Genomic DNA, 6,000 nt, shown 5'->3' on the forward strand with positions numbered 1-6,000 from the left:
CATCCACTGAGGCTTTTTTATTTCTGTGAACACATTGTAGAATTCTGGGTATCAGTTACCAGGAGTTTTTCAAGTGCTTTATTATGAGAAAAAAGTACTTGTTTTCTTGCTGTTGGCATTTTGCAGGTTCAGTGGTTGTTTTTAATTAGGAGGTTTTGTAGGACATGTTGAAATGGTAAAATTCAAATCACTCAAGACCTAGACTTTAAGATTGATCTTGGACAGGATATTTGTCTTTTGTAAATAAAGCTGTACTTTGAAAAGGACCTAGGGAATCGTTCTAGAGCCCACTTCCAATGATACCACTCCTCAGCCCGATGGTCGTTTGCACTCGCTGCTGCTGATCCTGCCCAGAAGAATCTCCCGGTGAAATCTTTCCCATTCCTCTCTGTGCATTCATGTCACCTGCTATGCCAACTGTATAATTTCTTGCCTGATATCTTAGGTTTTTTTCAACCCCACCTCACTTTGCATTCCAGGCTTGTCTATCATTCATCAGAGCATATCCACTGTACACCAAACCATGGGCTGCTAGTGAAACAAAAAGCAACATCATCCAAGGTCCCTGTCCTCACAGAGTCTTGAGTCTAGTGCTGATGTAGGCAGAGATCAGTGAGGTGCAGAGAGAGCTCAGGAAGACATAATTAACATCATCAGCTAATCTCATCATAGGGTCAGAGAAAATTACACTTGAGCATATAATAGGGGATCGTTTTGAAGACTGTTGAAACTGCACTCATGAATAAATATTGTTGAAGTGATATTTGAGGAAACACCCTTGCATGCTATTTCACTCTCACAGATGTCCCACTCTGTTCTTTGAACAAAATCTTGCTCCTACCTCCAGGCCTTTCTACTTGCTCTTGATGTTCCTGTTCTTCAAGATCTCATGGCAGGATCCTTTCGATATTTTTCTCAGATCACCTTTTCACTGATTAGTTTCATTAATCCAGTCGCCTGTGTATCCCTCTACCCTGCTCTGCTTCTTTTCTTTGAGTGTAGCTATACATTTTCTTCTGTTCTCCCATGGATTGGATGCCTTCTCTTCTGGAAGGGAAGTCCCTGGAACCTTCTGCCTCTCGTTCCTGTCCCCTGGCCCAATGCCTGGCTCATGGTGGGTGCTAAACAAGTATTGCCAAACGAAAGGGTGATGAACACAAATGAACACGAATTGATGGAAGAAGGAAGGCAGGCATACGTGTGTGCAGGAAGGTTCATTCTGTATTGAGTGAGTTGATTTCGCAGAAAAGTTAAGTGTGTTCTATATGTGTTAGGTAAATCTACTACGTAGTTTTCACCAATGCTTTATTGAAGAGGAGAAATGGACTTTCACACAATTTGTTGTCTGTAAAACTTGAGGTTTATTTTTTAAAATAACCCCCCAGAAACTTACTTAAAAGTGCCTAAAAAATAAAATGGATCAATGGACTGACAGAGAGGAGCATAGATGAATAGATATGAGATAAAGTTCACCTCAAAGTTGATGCAAAAATTAAGAGATGGCCGTACACGTGGGCCAACGTTGCTGTTTAAAACCTTTCACAAACACGGTTGTGATAGAAAAAGTTCTGAACTGTAATCCTGCTCTCAAAAGAATTGAAGTTCAAACTCCTATACTTTCTGCCCTTCTAGGATTATACTGAGATGGTAGCTAATTATCCAGGAAACAACCATGAAAGTCTTCTATTATATGTTTGATGTGGAGGTCAGGGTGGAATTTCAACTTGCTCATCTTTGTGATCCACCAGGGGGATTGGAGGAGCACTCTTGAGGGTGTGTTGGGGTGCAGCATAGAGGAAGAATGCTTTGTGGTCTGTGTCTTGTCTTGTGTCCTTTCCCCCTTAGCGTTGTTCTCCTCTGCTCCCCGGCCACCATGGACTAAGTAGCTTTGCTCCTGACACCATTCTGCTGTGATGTTCTTGCTTTGGAGCCATCTGAGGATGGACTGAGTCCCCTTAAAATGTGAGTCAAATTAAACTTGTCCTCTTAAACTGTGGGTTTCTGGCATGGTGTCCAGCAACAGGAAAGCTAATGCATCTGATTTAGCAGTAAGTGCTGCTCAGTATTCATAGGTGGTAAGATGTCCGATAATAAAAACTGAGTGCTCATCTGGTTAACCATAAGTTTGGGTAGCTAGTCCTTGGGTTTCTATTCCATGTTTAGCCTAAGATCTAGCTGCTGATCCCTTAGAAGAGTCAGGAAGGTGACTCACAGGTGCTCCTTGTTGCAACAGGAGAGATCTTTGTTGTGACTCATAAGCTTCTGCTCTGGAGAAAAATGCCCTTGTCATTGTTAAAGTCACTCAGTGTATTTCCATCCTGTAGGCTTGTGTGTCTCTTTTTCCTTTTCCTTTTCCTGCTTTTGGTGTGTCCAAGATGAAACAAAGCCTTGTAATAAATATTAATAATAATAGTAATAATGGCAGTAATTAATAATAATCAGAGATGAAATGGGTGTTACCCAGTAATGAAACCACATCTCTCTCCTTACTCCACTTGATTGCTACAATCATGCTATGATGCACAGGACAATAATATTATGTGCCACTCCTACTTTCCAGATGGGGAGATTATGGCTTGCAGCATGGAAGTAACCTGGCCAGGTTTGTTTTAGGGTATGAAGTTAATGAGCTGAAATTAGAATCTAAGTTTCTGACTTCTCATTTAGACAACCTTACTTAATACCTCACTGAAAAGGCAGGCAAATTATCATTACTTAATTTTTCCAGGAAGGATGAAGCTTTAGAGGAAACGTGATTTCAAGGAAAGGCACACAAACTTAACCACGGGGAATGTGAGTTCTTCATGGGCGGAGCTCGTGTCATGCCATTGCAAATTCTTAAATCAGTTTCTTCATCCTGCTCCTCCATGTTTGATGTAGTATGTGTCCCTCTGCCAAGGTTAAACCTCAGCTTGAGACTCTCCCATTGAAATTGTCCTGAGCTGGAAAATCTTCAAAGAATGATGATTGCAAGTTGCTCGGGAAGGGCTCTTTCCAGGTGGCTCTTGTGCCTCTCCCGTGCTCTCCTGTGTTCCCCTCTCTGCTCACCTGAACATATTCTTTTGGGGGGTCAACTGCCATTGTGCCTTCCCAAGAGCTCCTGGGAAGCTCTTAGAAATATTCCCCCAATTCTACCTGCCTATGTCTTTTAATGCCATGCACTTCTCTTGTGCTTTGAATTTCTTAGTACAGGAATTAATGAGCACTGACTACAGAGTCAGATATCCTTAGATCTGAAAGTCTACTTTACCAATTCCTGCCTGTGAAATCAAGCCTCTTTAAGCTTGTGGTTTCTCATCTATATAGTGAGATGGCACCTGACCCATGGACCTATTATAAAGATCAAATGAAAGCATGCCCACGAAGGGTGTAGATCAGTCCTGTTGCTTTGTACATGCTCATAAGTGTTAAGAATTTTATACAAAATTCCATTTCTTGGTATTTATTCCATTGAAATGGGAACCTTAAGGAAGTATGAGCACCCCCATCTTATTGCAACAGTGTTCACAACAGGTGAGATGTAGAAACATCTTCAATGCTCCTCAGCATATAAGCGGTCAAACAATGTGGTATGTACACAAAATGGAATCATATTCAGCTTTGGAAAATCATACAACCCTGAAATAAGCAACAATGTGAATCGACCTTAAAGACATTATGCTAAATGAAATTAGAACAGAGAAGTGCTTCTGCTGAAGTTGATATGACTTATTTCTATCTAATTGGAAGCATTAACATAATTTTTTAATCGAAAAATCTTGCAGCAAGACATCTTTAAGTGGTGTTGTAACTATGGAGTAAAATGTTAATTTGCTTAGTACCTTGCTAATCAGTAAAAGTCACCATTTTGCTGAATTCCTGACCTTGACTAATTTTTCTCCCTCATCCTGCAGAGATTGGAATTTTCACTTGGTGAGATACTGACTTTATTTTTATTACTTGTTCAATATGCTCCACAGAGCATATGCTCCTGTTGCTTTCATAACTTCCCAGACCATGAAGCGGTAAAGTAGAATTTAGGTGACTGATTTTAAAGGGCACCGTATTTCCATCTTCCTTGCTGTAAGGATCTGCTCTATGGGTATAAGTGAAGGTGGCTTTGTCAGCCAGGCTCCTGACTCTGTAAACTAAATGACTCCTGAAGATTATCTCATTGCTCTGCATGGAATTCTTCAACGGATCCCCAGGCTCCTGAGACAAGGGTCAAACCCTAAGGCACACCCTGTGTCCGCCCCACCTTATACTACTCACTTCCTTTTTGTTTGCTTCACTCCCAGGCTTCTTTCAAGTCTTCAAATTTCCTTCTGCCATGAGGTCTTGGCTCCCAATACCCATGTGAATTACTCTGTTGCTCCCTGACATCCTGCTCTCACATCTTTTGCCTTGCAACCTAGCATCCCTGTCCTGTGATCCCCAGTTTGTGCTTATGTTTTTGGTTCCCTTTAAATGTGACTACATGTTCATGAATCTCTAGACAGCACATTGCTTGACTTGCATTTTTCTGCAAACCACAGAAATACCAGGAACCATAAGAGACCACTCCAAACAGTTGTGCACCAACACGTTGGATAACCTATAAGATATGGATAAATTCCTAGAAGCATGCAATCGATAAAAAGCAAATTATGAAGAAATAGAGACTCCGAATGGACCAGTGAAGAGTAAGGACATAGAACCAAATAAATGGAAACATTTCAACAAAGAGAAGCTTAAGAACTGATGGCCTAGCACTTTAAAAAAATTGAAAAATTCCTCTACAAAATCTATCTACATTTTCCAGGTTTCTTCAACAATACACAGCAATCACCTTTGTTTGGAGAGCTACACAGCAGGCAGTTTTGATGCTCAGTGAGGAACTCCTTTAAGGTTATTAGATTTCCTGGGGAGAAGTCTGGTTGCTATCTCCAGGGCCAGCAAAATAAACAGTGCCTGAGCATCTATGGGAGTTGGACCAGGTGAGACAATAAAGCCAACCACTGCACCCCACTCCCACTCCCCACCCTGGGTTTGGGCAGAATAAGCCATGCCTAGGTCCACTAGCAGGAGGAATAAGGGCTCCTAGCCTGACACTGAAGAATCATGAAGTCTACCAGCTTTTCACTCTTTTAATCCCCTGCCTCACTTTCCTGTTTGTCATCATTCCCATTGCAACTGACATCATGGTCAGTTCTTGTTTTCTTAGCTTTGCCATGGATGTTAAATTCAGTGGTGAGTGAGTGACTGAATGTGCTGTCCTTCACTTGGGATTTAATTAAGAAACAAACAAATGCAAAAAGTATTTTGCAGAGTTTAGAGGGAATAAATGTTTACAAGTAGAACTGCTGGCAACAGATAACCCAATAATGCTGATTTGCTTAGAACTGGGGAAGGAAACTTGGGCTTTGTACTCCACTCTACAGCTCAAGTATGAGTTAGGGTGTCCCTCATGCTAGAAAAGCATAGATCAGAGATCAGCACAGCACTGAGAGTTCCCCCTCATTCTCCAGCACTGAAAGTCCAGAGAGCTGCTAAACTCTCCTCTTAGATATGCCTGATTGGGCGCCATCTTTGAAAATGCCTTGACTTGTTCTGAAGCCTCTGCTGAACTCCTTCTTTCCTTGAGGAGACCCAATAAGGATGCTTGGTGGTTCTGTTGCAGTGGGTAGGGAGTAGGTGGCTAATTTTTATACTCAAGTTTATTCTTCAGCCAAATGTAAGATGCTTTTAGATATCAAACTGCTTGGTCAGTTGCTGGTAGGGCTGGATGGAAGACATTATTTTAAGAGATTTCATGGAAATTCTAATTTCTCCATGTGGGGAAACACTGTGTGTATATGTTCATCACACATATGTAGGTATGGTAATGCAAGTCTGAAGTTAATATTGAACTGTTCAAAGATATTTTAATGTCCATCAACTTTTAAAGAAAAAGAAGTTCACATATTTGAAAAGAAATAAGTGAAAATTTGTGCTTCAACAGGGGTCACTTAAATAAATTATTCCCTTCTGAGAGCAATTAAT

The sequence above is a fragment of the Fukomys damarensis genome, unplaced genomic scaffold, assembly GCF_012274545.1.
Source record: "Fukomys damarensis isolate Sample0158 unplaced genomic scaffold, DMR_v1.0_HiC HiC_scaffold_27, whole genome shotgun sequence".
NCBI lineage: Eukaryota > Metazoa > Chordata > Mammalia > Rodentia > Bathyergidae > Fukomys > Fukomys damarensis.